Source organism: Athene cunicularia, assembly GCF_003259725.1.
Source record: "Athene cunicularia isolate RWA chromosome 3 unlocalized genomic scaffold, athCun1 chr3_part1, whole genome shotgun sequence".
NCBI lineage: Eukaryota > Metazoa > Chordata > Aves > Strigiformes > Strigidae > Athene > Athene cunicularia.
The window spans coordinates 90960118-90978401 of NW_020799097.1; positions in this window are offsets into that span (position 1 = coordinate 90960118).

Sequence of the window (18284 nt, forward strand, 5' to 3'; positions counted from 1 at the left end):
TCTGCCAGCTAAAATTGCTGAGGACCTAATACGCAAATATATCTGTTCCTGTTCTTTCTAAAATCACTCTTGCTGGTGTTTCTATTGGTTATTATAGTTCAGTGAGGACTTGGCAACTCATCAAAGCTAGCATTTTCCCTTAGTCTGATGCAGCAAAGTAATAAAGAGCAACCACTAAAGATCTTGGAACAGTTACACAGCAAGGCAACAAGAGGAGTTCATCTTTTTCCCTGCAACCATGACTCAGCTTTACACTCCATCCCCTATAGGGTAGTTTCCCCAAAGCGATGGTTGTACCACAGCCAGCTATCCCTCTACCACACCTCCTCACACATCCCAGGATGACTCCTGTGTGGGAAGCAGAGTGTGCTGTCATGGAAGAAGCAGTAGCTAGAGGCTTCAAAAGCAGGTGTGCTCTCATCTGCATTTGACAGATGTCTGTTAATTATTTATGCAACACGAGAGGTGGACTTGATTCTAGACAAACAGCAAGCAAGACCAGCCTCTTCCCCCAAGGATCTTTCCATGCAGATTATGCAGTTACCAACAGGCAAGGCAGGATAAAACATGAAGGAGAGAGCCAACTGTGCCATGGAGGAGGAAGGCGATGAAAGGAGACACAAAAGATGCAAGCCATTTAGAGGAATTGGAAGGAGATGATTTGGTGAAGGGAAGAGAAATTGTTTTCCACTCACGGGAAAACAAAACAGAAAGAGGCAGCAGGGATGTCACACATATCAGAGAGTAATGAGTAGACATACCAGTTTGGGGCTTAAAACTGGCACAGCTCCTGCCCTGGCCACCATATCTTACTTGTGCAATAAGGCTGTAAGAAGCTGGGAGTGAGCAGCCCTAGAGATGTAGCCCTAGGGGGGCTGCCATGAATTGGCCTTTTGCAGTACGTACTCATGCGCAATAGGTTCTGGATGTGCAACATGAAACGATAAGCTGGAGCGGGGGAAGTACAGGCATGACAAGATATTCTCTGGGCTGTCTGTACAGACCAATATGGTCCTGTATACTTGGGACCACTTTGTCTCACAGTAGTGTTGATCAGACCCCTGTGTCATCCCTCCATCCAGGAAGAGGTTCAGGATACAATCAGGGCATAAAGTCACCACTACCTCCTCACAGGAGACACGGCCCACAGTGCAGCCTGCTTCACTCTTGTGGCTGCAAACTGTAAGGGGAAGAGCTGCTGACAAAAAGGGGTCCTTTAAATCAATAGCCAACCCAATGGCTTTTTGATTCACAGTGCCCTGATTCAATATCCTGCTGGAACAAGGCTAAGTCTCCATTTGATGGTGTACTTAGTTAGATGCCTTTTTGGAATCTTGCACTGACCACATCAGACTATGCAATTTCTCTCGTCCTTGCCAGGATGCACTTACCCATTGGCTGCTTTAATAGTTGAGGTGGTACTTTTATTTTAAGCACTTCTTTTCATTGGCTTCTGCAACCTTCTTAAACCATTTGGAGTTGTGTTTTTTTCCCCCTGGGCTGAAATTTCTCACGCTCATTCTCAGCCCCAGGTGATGAAAGTTTGATGATAATCTGCTGTTGCCAGTGTCTCGACTCAACAAAGTGGTGATTTTGGGCTGGAACAACTGGAACTCCCTGATACACTGATTGGAGGAGGCATGGAACAAATTGTGCCTCCTCATTTACTCCACACAGTCTAATCTGCGGATTCCTGGGTGTCTCTCCAGCACTGCCTCAGCATCCAGGCAGCACCCAGAGTCCAGAACACCCTCCTTGCTTCAGTCTGCACTACCTGCTGATCCCACACTCATGAATTCCTGCTATATGGCTTACCCATGCAGGTTACTTCATTTAAGAGACATTAGCAAAGTGGTTGATATTATTAATCAGAAGCAAAATCAAACAGAGCCCGCAGGCTTAGAGGGCCAAGTCATTGTCGGTCATGCTGCTTTTCATTAATTTTTTTTTTCCTTTGGCACAAACCTTGTTAACGTATAGACCCTAATTTTGCAGTGTCCATCCTTTTCCCAGTGTGCTCCCTCAACTTCTAACACACAGTACACAGAGCTTTGCTTTCAAATCCCATAGGACAAATGGGGCTATTCACAGGATTAAGTGCTGCTCAATGTGGTTTCCAGAGCTAGCTTCACTACAGCACAAGATACGGAGCTCTTGATCTCATCTGGCCTCCCCTGGGTACGGGGAAGTGAGCTACCTCTGTGTAGGTTCTTATGGCTCTCCTGTTCTCCTTCGTTTCCTTTTTTTAGGGTCCCTTCGCCTCACCTTTTCCACTCCCCTACACATGCTAGTGCCAGAAGACCCCTTCAACAGCACCACCGTCTCCCTGCAGCTAAGCCATTGGCAACATGATCCCAGCTGGATACTTCATTTCTGTACGCCACTGGTAGCTCAAGATCAGTCACGGGTGACATCTGAGCCCACATCCTACCTTACACGGCCCCTGTGTGCCCTGCAACTGTTGGAAAGAGCCCTTCTGGAGAGCTCCATGAAAGGCAACGCCAGGCAGTGGCAAAGAACTTTTCATCTCATTTCACCCCGTGAAGAGCCCAGCTGAGCAGATACTCAGATATTCCCTCCCCAGAGGGAGGAAGAGATTAAAAGCCTTGAACCCTTTCAAAGTCATTAAATAGTCTGAAAGTGAAAGCATCTGGCATTGGCCAAATGCTAAGGGGACATGGCAGAGAAAATTATCCAAAACTAGGCTAAAGTCAGAAGAAGGCCAGGTCATGTCTATACTCTCCTTACCCCCTCTTGGCACCCTCCACTGCCTGAAGCACCCATCGAGAGGCCTGCTGGGAAGCAAGCTGATTTTGCAAAGGGCAGGCTATTAACTTTGAATCAAAAGGAGCATTCAGGCAGGCAGCAGGTCTGGTGGGAGGGAGGGCTGGGGGGAGCATGGTGCTCCATCCTTCCCTGCTATTGGAGGCCAGCCGGTTCAGCTGGGGAAGGGGGGAATAAAACGTCTCCAGTGTCAGCCGGTGAGGCTTGCTTTCCCTTTATAGCAGCCCTGATGGCTGAGTGAGAGACACCGCAGGGATCGCTGAGTTAGAGGGCTGAGGGGGGGGCAAATGCTGGCCTACAAAGTCAATAGTAATTTAACACCCCACTGACATTTTTGGTTGGCAACAGGATAGATATTTAAATCATAACCTTCTCTCTCTTATATCCCTCTTCCCCACCAAAAATAAATAAATAAACCCTGCAGCCCCTGTTTTGGCCTGCCAAGAACTTGGAGTATTTGCTGTGCACTCCCTGAGCCTCACGTTGGCCACTGTCAGCTGAGTCTTTCCTTGACATCAGGGATGCTTGCTCCTCTCCAGATTTTGGAGGGGTGCTGCGGACCAGGTGTTGGCGAGGCTGGCCCAGCAGCTGGCTGGGACCCGAGCATGTGTCCCAGGTTGCTGTGCAACCGGTGACACAAGGCACAGCGTGGTAGTGCATACGTGCTGTTGGGCCCATGCGACAGCCAACTCATACCAGCCTCTCTGACCCCTGGCACGACATTCACAGGCCCCAGCTGGGCTGGCTGCCTGTAGGAGGGAGCAGGAGGAGAGGGCAGGACTTTAGGGACAAAGTGAGGAAGATGGAGAAAGAGGCAGAGGGAAAAAAAAGGTATTTTTAAGTCTCAAGCAGTGCACTTAAAGAGCAGCCAGGATCTGACACCAAAGCCTTTTCCACTTGAAACTGATGCCTGAAAACAGGGATGAATCCTACAACATCCCTGCTCTCTGCAGGTTACAGAGCCATTGCCCCTCAACCCCTCAAGCCTTCAATCTTCGTTTTATGAACTTGTTCAGACCCTGGAAGAAATGGAGTTCATTGCACAGCCATCTCCTGCTCAGTGGGAACTGCCCCAAATCCCCCAGATCTAATGTTCTGACCCCCCACATCACTGCGGAGGACAGAGGATCAACTCCAGCATCTCCCTTACCCCCTTTCTCTGGAAGGAATGCCTTCTCCTCACACATGGTACTTCAAGACAGCTCTTTCCCTGAGGGGACTCTCTGTCAGACTTTATAGCTCTGGTTTCTGTTCGCACCCTCTGTCCATGGGTCCTAATCCACAAGGCAATGAATTCAGCAGAAAAACATCCATCAGCTGCAAGGACCATTGAATATGCCTGATATCAATTAGGATCTAATTTGTCTAGTCTTATTGTTCACATATGAGTTCTGAGATTGAGACTCCCAGCAGTAAACGAGAATTTTTCTCCCTCCCTGCACCTGGGTTTCAGTGGTTTTGATCAAACTAAATAGCCTGGCTTGCACTTTCATGATTGCAGCCCCTGCCTGCCGCCACTGGGCTGGATGTAGCAGAGAAAAGCCCTGTCTTGGGAAGGGGGAAGTAAGAAGGGGAGATAGCTCAGCAGAACACTTGTGAGTTATGAATGTACAGGGGAGATTTATCCCTAGAGCTTTTCCAATGGGATGACCTCCAGGTGAGCAGCAGAAGAAAGGTGCCAACAGAGTTGTCAGCAAGGAACCTTTACTAACATCTGTGGCAAGGTCTGTGTGCTTTCACAGAGCTGGCAATGACTTAGTCCCCATCAGCCTGCTTTGCCTTGGAGTGTGTAGGCCATTTGTCTGAAAAGCTGAGAAGATTAAAAAAGGAGGTGCAGACAAAGAACAAAGTGATGCCCAATATAACTATGAGATCAGCCCCCTGAAGTCTCCTTTGCACGACATGGCTGATGGGGAGCTCAGGGCATGACTGCAAGTCCAAGAGCCTTTAAACTGAGGCTATAGTCCAAAAAAATGCCTGAAGAGTAACCTGCTGCCAAATGCAGGTGCTGACTGTGAATACCAGAGCTAAGGCTGATGCTTTAGATTAGCTGAAAGTTGGATTCTGTCCTATTTCTTCCCTTATAGTGCAGCAGCAGGAGAGCTGCTTAGTGCAGTCCAGCCTTTCAAATGTTGGTGCCTGAAAGTAGGTTCCAACATATGTGTGGAGCAGCCCTTTTCAGAAGCTCACTGCATCTGGGTGAATAGCGTCAGATGTTCTCAGAGCTATTGAAAACACATTGCAGCTGCCTAAGTATGGTTTTTGGAGACAAATTTGAGGTGAGGAGGATGGAAAAGTTTGGTTTCACTTGTTAGCAAGTCCTCCAGTTCATACCCAGTGGAGAAAAGGGACAAGCAAAATTTAGGACAGCTACAGCAGAAGACAATAGAGACAGAAAAATGGGTCTGTTAGCAGATTTCCACCCATTCTTTTTGTAAGCACATAAATAAATATATATCTCTCTAATGCCACTGTTTGTTTTTATTCTTCCTGCAAATGCACCTCCTATTATTTTTATCTCATACCTTGGCTCTTTTTGTAATCCCTCTAGTACATTCTTTTCTTAAAGGAAATCAAGTCTGAAATGAAGAAAGGTCATACTCTACAGCCTCATGTTAAGACATTCAAGACACCTCTGTTAGGGCCTAGAGTACAGTCATGGCATGGCGTTATGGGTTGTGTCACTGACTGGATGGAAACAGGAATGGATATAGAACTGTGCTGCTTTTTGTCCATCAGATGTCTCTTACTTTCAGGAATGGTGGACAACAGGTCCTAGGAAATGGTATTTTTCTCAGTGACCATTTAAAACTGAGCAGTCTTTTCTTCCTGTATCAGTTTTGTACAACACTTAGTTTATATTCTCCTCCATTCAGGGCCAAGGGGATGTTTCAGGGTGCTGAGCTTTATATACCATTGAGCTTTGCCTTACATCCTGAACAAACCCCAGGCACTGCTGAGTGGACAAACCTGTATGATGGAAGCAGTGGCTCTGAGAAGAGGTAGACAATGAGTGCACAGGACCATACCCAGATGAGTGCCACTCCCAGATCAGGTAAAGATCCCAGCTGTTCCCATCAGAGAGAGCCTCATTCCCTGTGTTTTGGGGAGCTGGCTTTATGAACTAAATCCATCTCGGGATCTTTGCCTGCAGATTCCAAAATAGACCTTGCCTCCCTCCTTTCAGCTCCCTCCCTATAACCAACACCTCCCCAGGGCCAGCAGGATGGCAGAGCTCCCAAGGGAGTGGTTGTGGCGGAGAAATCCCAGACATCTGGAGACGACCTGCTGCAGGGAAGGGGTTTGAATGCCAGCCTTCCCATGGGAACCCAGGAGATGTGAGTAGAGGAACCACACAGCCTGTCTAGGGACCAGACTACTTCTCTCAAGTCCGTTCAACATTCAAGCGAGAATGTTGACTCCAGTGTGCTGGCTCTTACAAGATATACTCATGATGTTCCCCAGGCATGTCTGCTCAACAGAAATGTATCGTTTGGCCTAAACAAGAATAAATGAGTTTCTACCTACCAGGCCTTTAACACTCTCAGTCCCAACTGGTCAATGTACCAAAAGACTGGTATCTGAATTCATATTTCTTTACAGAGAGTTTCATTGGCAGGGAGGAAATGTCCTCATGGCAGAGGACTCTTGTAGGGGGTCCATGGTGGCATTCTGAACTTGTTATTTTCTGAGCTATTCTCATGTGAACACACTCTCAGAGGAGAAAGTGACACAAAATCAATTGCACAGATCAATACCTGTACTGATGTATTTCCTGGTGACAGGCCAGATGGCCATTTGAAGGTAAACAAAATCTGAACAAAGTCTGAGCACAGCAAGAGGTTCCACATGGGAACCAGAAGTTCAGAGCTCATCAGAGCCATCTCCACTCACACATCACATGCATCAACCAAACACTAATAAATGATTAACAGGGCTGTTCTTCACCAGCTTCAGCTTTTGGTTCCCTCCCACTATTTCTGGATAATCTCAAAAAAAAAAGGCAAATTATAGGGAATTTTGCATTTGGAGAAATTGATTAAATATTCAGCTCTCTGTGGACCTCATACAATCCTGACAACCCTGTTTCTCCCTCCCCAAATGCCTCAGACCACAGATCAGTCCTTTCAGTTGAAGGCTGCTCACAGGCAGTTCCCTTTGGAGTCCATCTAAAGTCTTAAGCATCCAACTCTTCCCTGAGGCCCTACAGAGTAATGCAGCAAACCCCTTCTTCCTTCTTTGAATTGAATGATCTTTACTCTCAGAGTCCTCAGTTCTTCGTAAAATGGGAAAGAGAGACTAGACCTGAGCATGGAAGTTTTTGCTTATAATGAAGAGCTGATACAAGGAAATCACTTGGGCTTATTTCCTCCTTCAGACACTCCTCCCACATTTCCACTTTCCCTTCACCTCCTGTATCTTTCACGGGTTGGTAGTCTGCACATCCACCTGCCACTTCTGCCTCCCATTTTCCATGCCTGCAGCACTACAGCACTATAATATCAGAAATAAACTTTCTTTCTTGGGTGCTACCTGCTATTTTGCACTCCATGGTACAGTCACACTGAGAGGCCTGTAACAGGCTGAAGGGGAGGAAGGTTCACCCCTTGGAGACCCTCCATCAATTTTTGTCAGGCCCTAGCACTAGCTTTCAATAATGACCTAAAGCTAATGGGTCTCAGATATACAGCTATGACCAGATACAGAATAAGTGGGCAGAAGTATCTGGAGCTGAAACTGGTCTTGCTCTTCCTATTCTAACTGGGGTCTTCATAGCTTCCCCCTTAAACACGGGCATCTAGATCGAGCCAAGAGCACTGGTCAGAGCCCCAGGAGCAAGAGTGAGGAGGGCACCAGAGGGAATGTCCCCTGGGATCTCTGCACCAGACAGAGATTCTCATTCTCTGACCTTCAGTTCCCCCATTCAATAATTTTATTGATTATACAGCAGCAGGATTAGACAGTGCCTGCTGGTTGGCACGCTCTGATGGGCATTAATACCTGCTGGCACAGAAGCAGGTACATGCCAGTACTCCTGTGTGCTAATGAAAAGGCACCATTTCCACACCCATGTCAGCACATGCTGAGGTTTCCTGGGAGCCAGCATTGATCTTTGTGTCCAGGAGAACATGTGCTGCCGTCAGTTCTGCCTTGCAGCTCTAGAGGTCCTGCTGCTTAGGGCAATGGCTACCATCAGAGAGCTCAGTGAGGTCAAACTGGACTCCTACTGAATTATTGTGGGGCCAGGGCTTGTCAACACTATGTCACACAACGAAGACTTCCAGTGGCATGTTGCCTTCATATATACTTGGGCTACCCCAGCATCCCTCAGGGAATGGAGTGAAAAGCTGCATCAAGATGGACTGGATGGTACAGCTACTCACTACTCTTGTGTTCCCACTGGGAGGTTGGTTTTAGAATCCCTCCACTTGCCTTCCTCCAAGTTCTGCAAGATCTTCTTTGTTAAAAAAAAGCTGGAGCAGTTCATCTGCAGCCCTCTAGGAACTCCTCTATCACCATGAGGAGCTCTGCCACCTTGTTGAACCCTGCAGAAGTCATGGTGACGGAGAGCTGAGAGAAGTGGCAGGAAGGGTTTCCCTGGCACACTTGTTGCATATACCTCTGCAGCAGTGCCCCTACCCAGAGGAACTGGCCTCTGTGACTAATCTCCAGGCAGAGCACTGTTTGACTTGGAGGGAAGACAGACAGAAGGAGCTGTCATAGAAATGTTCAACAAGCTACAGAAGAGAGCTATCGCAAACTCCCAGTTCTGCAACCCAACATCAAGAAGACACCCCAGAACACTGCACATGACCTTATTATCATTTTATCAGATTAGCTGGAACTCACTATCTCAGGGTAGTATGTGGCACAAGATCTAAGCAATAATTTTTTTAAGAAGTAGGCAGTATTTATAATGGTCTCCAAATGTTGTGTTGGAATAGTAACTATTTCAAACATGTCAGATTTACAAAAGAAAAATGTCCCTCATTGCTTCTGATAAACTGATTTCAAGGCTGTGGGGATGAGAAGGAATTTGCCCCCAAGCTTACTTAGTCCGGAACCAACCACTGCAGAGTATCTTGCAGGATTTCTCTGGAGGAACTGATAATAATCACATTTGGACTCAGAATGGACAACAGAGCTATGGAGCCATTAGGCTGATTCAGATGTCTGCTATGACCAGAATGGACAGCATCTGTCCACCAGATCTATGAATATTTATGTTTCTGACTCAGCTGTGATGTATGGGAATAGAAAACCTTTGAAAGAATGGAAAAAAAACACTACTAAGTGCAGAAATGGTCACAACAGGTACTAGCATGGAGCAATTCATGTTCTGCAGGTGACAGATCTGATGTTGTAAGGCCAATCAAATTTAAAACAAAGCTTCAAGACTATTGGCAGCATCCTGGTGTTTCTGCAGTTCAGTGCCTCAGAGAGAGTTGTTTGAAGATACTACAAGTAGGACCATCCACACACACATGCTCCCATCCCCAGCAAGTTTGAGGGCATGAAGACTTGCTGCCCAGCTCCTTAGGTGTGGGAATTTTGTTTCAGTCCCACACATGCAGCTCTGAAATTCAGGCCCTGCAAACAATAGTTTGGCCACTCCAAGAGCAGTGAGCATAAAAGGGGTGTGACTGAAACAGCTCTATTCCCAGAAGCCAGGCCAATTCTCTAATGGGAGCTCAACCAACAATCTCTGCTGAGTGTCCAGGACAGTGGTTTTGGCAGGCTCTCTGTAGATGGTTCTAGTTCAGGAGAAACTGCTGGTAGATTTGCGACAGACAGTATGCAGATCACAGCTGCATGCAGCCAACAGCACATGCAAGCCCTATTTGCCAGAGACACTCCTCCAGCATGCTAGATCTTGACTTTTTATTTGCCATATTGCATTGTTCTTGGGTGTCAGCCCCTTTCACTCCCCTCTGCCTCAGCAGCTCTTCGTTGCCAAACCATGCCACATCTCCTCTCTGCCCAAAACTTTCTTTGCTTTCCTCACAAAAGGATTCCTCTTTCTCTTCCACTTCAGACTTGCATGTCCCCTAGAAAACACTCTGTTTCCTAATAGAAACACAGGGAATAAAGGACATTGTTTTGCTTAAACAAAAAGCCCTGCTACTAACCTGCATGAGACAAACATCATCTCCTGTAAATTCTTTGGGACAGGCACCATTTCATCCTACCTCTCAGAGATCCCCCAGCACAAAGCCTCTGTGTGCAGCTCACTTGCAGTTAACAAACAGGAACTATGAACTGAGCTTGCAAGGGATGAAACAGTAAAACTGACCTTACTGGAATAAGTTCATTCCCCTTTGCAATTATCTGGTGACAGACTTCACCTCAGGCTGAATAAATATAGTAGTTCTGTTTCCAGAGCTCCAGCTACTATTTCATAAATGGTGCTCAGCTGTGACCTGGCCCAGCTTCAAACAGGGATGGGTAGGTTAGCTCCAATTGATTTTGTTCTTTAAGTAAAAATTAGAGCTAGTACAATGCCAGGATTGCAATCCCCATGTAGAGCATGATGTCTCTGAGACAGGGAATGTGGCTTTGGACCTCGAGGTGATTGCTGGGCTCTGACACCAACTCAGCAAGTGACCTTCAGAAAATCACTATTCTTCAGGTATCTTTCAGTTTCCTGAAGGACAAGGGAGGGGCATCATAATGCAGTACCACAGGAGCCACAAGAGTTTCTTTCCCATTCTTGCAACCAGTATAGAGTCTTACTTGTATCATTACATTTAGGGTCAGCTTCAGGTGGGATATCTTTCAGTGGAGCACTTCCTTCCTAAAAACACTGTCCTCAAGTGATCATGAGCATTGCTTTGATGGAGGGCATCACAGACATCTAGCTACTAAGCAATCCTCTGACAGAACAAAGCTTTTCCTGCATAATGCCGCTTGAACCAGACAAGACAGTAAGCATAAAACATGTCAGCAGAGGCCTAGGGATTATAGATACTATGTTTGAAATAAGTCAGGAATGAGCCTTCATACTTCAGTGAATATCTGCTCCTAAAACGTGAGTCAACACTGACACAAACATGGGGGGTTTAACCCTATCTCCATTGAGATGCCAAAAACCAGTGACTAGCAACAGCTCTGCACAGCAGCCTAAGTCCAGAGCCAGAGAGGACTGAGGACAGCTGAAGAATGTACTAGTGGAACCAGTGTTGGAAAATTCCAGACCAGCTGAGAGGTCCAATGCAGCTCAGGCAGCAGGCCAGATGAGAGACCTGTGAAAGGCATGGGGTTGTAAGAATGTGGAGATGTTCTAGATCTGGACAGAGTGGCAGCAGGAGCAGCAACAGCAGAGTTGCATGTGAGGCAACATGGACTGACTCGGGAAAGGATGATGTCAGGTGGAGCCGCAAGCACAAATGCTCCATGCACTTGCCTGCAGCCAGGCAACGTTGCAATTGGCCTCTCCGCACTGTCAGCAGCTAGCAAGGCCACAGATGGAACAATGAAGCAGCACAGACAAGACTGCAAAACCCATGACAAATGCATGCAAGGAGCATGGACATCTTAAGTCATTAAGGGAATGAGATATTAAGGTGAGTCTTCACACGCTCAGGCTTCATGCAACAGAGGCGCTGCCTCACAGCAGTCATTAGCATGTATAAATCTCTGCTGCTGTACTGTTCAGCCCTACTGAAGGTAATGCAAGGCCACCGCAGAGTATTTCTGCAGACCTTGGAGATATGTGCAGTTCAGCAGCAGCTCTGGGCAGGGCGGCAGCTCTGCGGTCTCTCCATGAAAACCTGCTTTGTGCAGGACTGGCTGCTTGAGACTCAGGTAGCAGCACAGGAGGACAAGGCTGGTGTTTAGCCCCATGATGGAGAAGAGCATGCTCTGCCTGAAGGGTGACCAGCCTTCTGCTTCTGCAGAGGGAAGAAATGAAATGGATTGTTTGAAGGAGACACAAATGGTAAAAATGCTCTGTATAATCCTGTCTGGAGATGTTTACTGTAAATACCATGAGTACACCACACTGCTTTTGGCACAGCTGGCTATGGTTTTTTAAGCATGCTTACTGTTGATAAAAATCCAGAGACACTGACACCATCTCAAAGTTATCCAGAGACACTCAAAATATCCCATGGCTGGCAAGATGAAACAAAAGCTTTGATGTACCAAGGATGCCTCAGCACCAGCAGAGCTACAATTCCCTGAGTTATGGCATCCCACAGGACAACCCGCCCGTAATTGTCACTGGCCCTCCATGCAGTCCCAGCAAGTGGGATCTGACGTAGCCCTGGAGGGGAGAGCCTCTGCACGGAGACAGCCACTGCTCGCCCATGGGCCTGGGCACTGGAAATACCACCGTCCCTGCAGACTCCAGCATTCCCTTGGCTGGCAGGGCTTGCACAGGGAACTCTGCTGAGCACCAGAACACATGCCTGCAGGCCTGGCGCCACGGGCAGCCACTGAGAGGCCTTGGAGGCCAACCTCAGAAATCCTCAGGACTGCATTTGGCTCTCAAGATGCCACTTATCTGACCCTTCCCTAGCCAGCTGGCTCACAAGCCAGCTTCTTCTGCAGTTTCAGTTGCTACACAAGGCTGCTCACAGCAGCCTGGGTGCAGACACTGGCCAGAGCTTGTATGAAGGGGGAGGACAGGTAGGAAGACCCTACTAGAGAGCAGAAAAGCCAAAACAAATTTAAAATGTACCCATGTTGGCAAGCAGAAAGAGCCCAAGGTTCATTTTCTCCAGTTCATTATTGCAAGCTCTTGCGTTGCTTGTGTAGGCCTTGGTCCAGCACAGACCTGGGACTCAGCTAATCCCACTCTTGGGTCTCAGGGCAGCAGAGAATGTCAGCTCCCAAGGAAAGGAACCTTGTTTCTTTCCATAGATTATTTTGACCATGTGGCTTGGAACCTCAATGTAAGACACTTTAAATAGATCTGAATTGCTTTTTTCAGCCAGTGTTGAAAGTCCAGTCCCTTAGATGGGTGGGCGCTGAAAATCCCAAGTAAATTTTGAAAATCCCAACCTAAGTAAATAACCACTTAACATCTATGATATCAAAGTACCACAATGAAGGCGGAGAACCCTGGTGGCTATTATAAACCCCTGCTCATTGCATTGGGAACAAGGTCTGGGAAACCCCAATTGCAAGTGTGGCAGGATCTCTCTCACTCACACATGCACACACACATGCAGTGCTGGCAGTCATGTCCATCCTAGATGCAGCACTCCTGGTGACCTGCACAGAGGTGAGGCTTGACTCATTGTAAACATCTCTCACAGACTGTCAAACCCAAACATGAGTTGCCTTGTTGCTGGAGGTCAAGGGAGGTAAAGACTTCACATGAATATGCTGGAAACAGAAAACAAACACACACACAAAAATCCCCAGCAAGAAAGGACAAGCCAATCTTAACAAGCAATTCCGTTACCTGTAAATTAAAAAAAGGCAATCACAACATGCCTTAAGCTTGGGGGAGCCAAAAGCCATCTCTCATCTGTGGGTGACTGATGATGGCTCATGGGCTTTCCAGCACAAACTTGCCTGGTGTCGTTTGTCACCTGTGAGGGGTAAGCCGCTCTTGAAGGCTCCTCTGTGCTTGTGTGTGTGCGTGCGTGCATGCAACTCATGGAATTTCAACAAAGACGCATAAGAGGATTGTAGTTCTGGTTCAGCTGAAGACTTAGGGTTCTGCATAATGTGTTAAGAGGAGCTTAATGCAATCCTACTACTCTGCCACAGAAATCCTGAACAGCGGCCTGTGTTCTCACCTTTCCCCATCTGTTAGCCAGCTGTGGAAGAGCTGGCTTGCCCCAGGACTGTTTAAAGGAGCAGGTGCATAGGCACAGGTTGGGATTCTGCGTCTGTCTTCTCATGAAAGCAGATTTTTGTGCTCACTACAATAAAAAGACACTATGCAGGACACCTGATGCAAAACTCTTACAGTGTGGAAAATTTGCATTTTTGCATAATCTGGAGGTGTCTCACAAGAATTGAGGCTTCACAGCTCTGAAAGGGGAGTAGGGAGCCAGAAGAGAGCAGTTTCATGTCTCAGTGGCAGGAAATAATCTAAAGTGAGGAGTGGAACCCTTGGCCAGAACTAGAAGGACATGTGCTATTGTGGAATAGGTTATCACGGCTAAGGCAGCATAAGTAAGCGTAGACTTGAGATGAGACCAGCTGGCTGAGAACTAGAGCAAGGATGGCGAAGGGTAGGGAAAAGGGAACAGAAAGACAAGATACTTGTAAATCAAACCTGAATGTCAGGCAATAATGCGGTCAAAAGGTTGGGTGAGGATGTTTCCTGTTACTCCGTTGCTGGGAAAGTTTGGGTTTTGACAGCTAAGCCAGAGTCAGGCACATCCTTATTCTGAACTTCTCCATGTTGTTTTGCCCCATCTGCAAAACAAAGCTATTGTGAAATGCTTTTTCCTAGCTTCTGCCTATCTTCTCCCTAGATCCTGCTCAGGTTATAATTGCTTAGTGCCATGGAAAGTCTTGTTGCATCCTTAGGTACAGTGTATAACTCCTCTGGAGTCACTAATATAAATAAAGTAATAATAATGCAACTAGAGTTTCTCTAAGTTGGCACACTGACCAGGATGCTAGCACAATGTAGACAGGGAAAAAATAAAGGAAGAAAATGTATTAAAACCTGGTTGGCTCACAGATAACAAAAAATAAGTTTCATCTGAATGTGGGTGAAGCAGGGGAAAGAAGTGGACTGGAATGTGGGCTATTCCCTATTCTGGAAGACAGCAGAATGCTAGGACAGCATCTCCATGCTCCCTATGCTGGAGAGTATTTGGGTAGAAAACTGAAAAAGTAAAATAGCAGTAAGGGCAGATCAGTGATACAAAGCGATCTCTGCTGTTCATAATCAGGCAACAATCAGGTTACACATGTGATGTGTGCTATAACGCCTGTCCTAGATGAATATGGCAGAGATTAGTCCCTATAAACAAGCTTTAACTATTTATCAGGTTGTATTCTGGAAGGCAGAGACTCTGGGGAGCTCTGATGGGTTACACAGATAATCCACTGGAAGCTGGCTCCAGGCAGAGCAAGAAAGCCTAACTTATTCCTCCTGGTAGCTAATTAAGGAGATAAGGAGTAGCAGAAAGAACACGATTTTCCCACTGGCATGGCATTGACAAAACATTTACCAGAAGACCACATTCAAGAGAGAAGCAGAATGACTGGGAAAAGTTCAGAAATGAGCTACAGGAATGATATACAATCTTTAAGATACTCTAGTGTGAGAACCTCTTCCGGATTCCATACAGTTTTCAGGAGAAAGTTAGGGACACTATGATGTTTGAATGATCTACTAAGGAAAAATGCATCCAAGAGCAGGAAAACCTATTATCCCATAAACAAAACCCTAATAAAGTCCAGTACAAAAGATGGAACCAACAACATTCAAACTGGATGCAAGATGCAAGAGCTTTTTTAAGGATTTTAGGAAAGGAATAACTGAAAGCATTTCCTGAGGGAAGTGGTGAATTTGTCATCGCTTGGACTCTTTACATCCAGTCTGGGATGATTACTAAAGTACATGGTCTAGTTTACCAGAACGTATTGGGTTTGATAAGTAGTGGGGAAGAACAAAGCGTCTGGACTGCCAGCTGGCCAGGGAGAGCTCTTCATGTTGGGTTTTGCAAGTGATGTGACGAGATCAGCCACTGCGGTCCTTGTGGCTGTAACAGTAAGATCTCATAATGCATTTTCCATCTGTAATTCTGAAAATGGCTTTCATAAACAGCCAGTGAGGTGGGCTGACTGCTGTGACTGTGAAAAGAGAGCCTCCTTCCTCAGTGCCTGATCAAAGCTAAAACCTTTGTTGGCAGTGCCTAATGACCACACTCCTTCTGAGGAGAAAGATAATGAGAAATAGCCTTGATGGGATTTCTCCACCAAGTCCAAGCTGCCTATTTTGGCATGTGGGCAATGCTGGAGCCAGAACTGGATTCTCAATGGGGTTTTTGTTACATCTGCTAGCACCGATTTCATCATCCATGTGTTATCTTCTCTAGAAATCTGTGCACAGGGTGAGATGGAAGTACTGATCTTTTGTATCCCTCAAGTTGATGACTCAGCTCTTACACTGCATTTTCCTGGGGCCAGCATTTGGTGTAGAAAATTATACGTATAAACAGTAACTATCAATCACTTTCAGGGTGTGCCTATTGAAAAATCAGGTCCAATCAGGAAACTCCAAGGAGACAAGAAGATCTTACGGTTAAGCAACAGTAATTGAGAGCACCATACCTGGCTTCAACTCTTGAGGCTTGCCATTAATGCCTGGACTTTGTAGCAATGAGAATTGTGCTTCCTGTCTCCCACCCATTGCTTTAGAGATTCACAAGTTCAGGGGCTGTCTCTCTTCATGCATGCTTGTGCAGTGCCTGGCAAAGGAAATTACATTTTGAGCTTCTATACTTTTTTCCTAAAAAATGCCTAATAATAACTCCCATGTCTGCTGAGTATTGTCACAATTTAGGAAGCAAAACATGTTGCCTTTTAGGTAAGATTTTGGTGGAACCAGAAAGACTGTATTGTTGATTGCTAAACTGTTTATTTCCCTCTATCATCCCCTTCCAATAAGGCCAAAGATAGATAGTTCACACAAGTATGTTGACCCATATGGTTTTAAATGAGCCCAGCTTTTGGACTGGTGCCCTCTAAAGACAACTTCTTTCTCCCCCTTTCTCCTGCTTTTCTTTCCCAACATCCTACATTCTTCCCTACTTGTGTCATTTTGATATGTGAGTTCCTCCTGCTTCAGAATGATTTAATTTGATTTTTGTTCTGTGTTTAAGCAGAAGTTTGCTACAAGGTTATGGAAATCATTGGGAGCTTTTCCATTCATTTCAGTGAGCTCTTGAACCAGGTTCACTCATATTTTCAGTTTACTTATCTTTAGTGTTAAGAGCTGGTTTACGATTGCTGACAGGTATGGAGACCAGACAGTCATTCCATAATGCAATTGCCTAAGAAACACACATTTAAAAATGTTTGCCTAGAAGCCAGTGGGAGGGAAAAATATAAATGGGATGAGACTGGGGAAGGAGAGTAATATTGGCGTTCAAAACCCCCTTTGTCTAATGTCAATGAAAAAACAGTTCACTAGAATATTTACAGGAGCAAGAGACACCAGAAGTCTCACAGGCTGGGAAGAAAATGGCATAAACTGCTTTTGGAGAAGAGATTGAGGTTCAGTGAAAGATTTTGAGTAGTAAGTCACCATTTGTTATTGAATTCTTTTACGTAACAGAGAGGATGGAAATATTGCTCCTTAAATCAGGAGAAAGCCACCAAAATATCTACAAAATGCTTAAAGAACTTTGAAGGAATCTAGTACTTGCCACTTACCAAAGTTGTGCAGTCCTGCATGGTGACATGGAGAAAAGAAATGCTCTTGCTCTCAAAGCAGATGTGGACTATAAGTACCACAGCATCCTCCTTGAGATACTGATGGATAAAGAGAATTCAGAAGAGTGGAGATGAAGTTTCAGGGTGGGGAGGGGAGTCCCAGTCAAGATGAGCTTATGTTTGCACCCAAGTCACAAAATTCAGCACAGGCCCCAAGGCACTCTCAGAGTCCATGAGAGAGAAATCCAGGCTATGGAGAATGGTCTGTCAGTGCATGGACAAGGGAAACCATTATTTAACATCTCTTCATAAATTTTAGATCAACTTTACAAACCAGGGAGTACTCTAGAGCCTTTCAAACAGATGGTGAGTAAAGTAAGTGTGCTTCCCAGGATCTCTATGAAAAGCTTCTTTATGCCTTCTCATCCTGCCTTGGACACCTCAGTGAACTCCAGCATTTATTAAACATCCAGTCTAGTTACAGAGGGTGGAATGAGAAAGATCTCAATTTTACTTAGCAGAAGAAAGCTTTTCCCCTATCTCTGTGCTGAAGCCCTTTGCTGGGTGTGGAGAGCAGCTTGCAAATGCACAAAGCAGGCTGTTGAGAGTTTGTCTCACAGCACTCCTGCTCACAGGATCTTGGGAAGCCAGGCTCTGCAGTGCACAAGTTTCACTCTGAGTATTACCACAGTATTCCAACACAGCCAGCTGATTCTGATTCAGCAGCGGTGGCTTCCAGAAACTGAGGGAGTGCCCATCCATCTCCAGACAGGTGCTGAATAGAAAAATGAAAATAACTAAATAAAAATCCCTGGAAAACGGAGATGGTGACAGCAAAAAAGGGGAAGTAACTTTGTTACCCATCAGGTTATTACCTTTGGAAAGGAAACAATGTAATTGAATATTCCTCTGGACCACTCATCTTCATTCTCCTAACTTGATATCAATAGCTGCCAGGTGGTGCCTGTACAGGCCATCCAAATCAGATTATGTTATCATAGTTCTCCAATCATTGCCAAGAGCAGGATCATGAACATGAGGAGGAAATCTAGTTATTCAGGTACATGTTACCTTATTAAAAGTTTGATCAGAGTACATCGAGCCATTATAATGGGATTAGAGTTTAAGTTGTGTTCTAAGGGTTG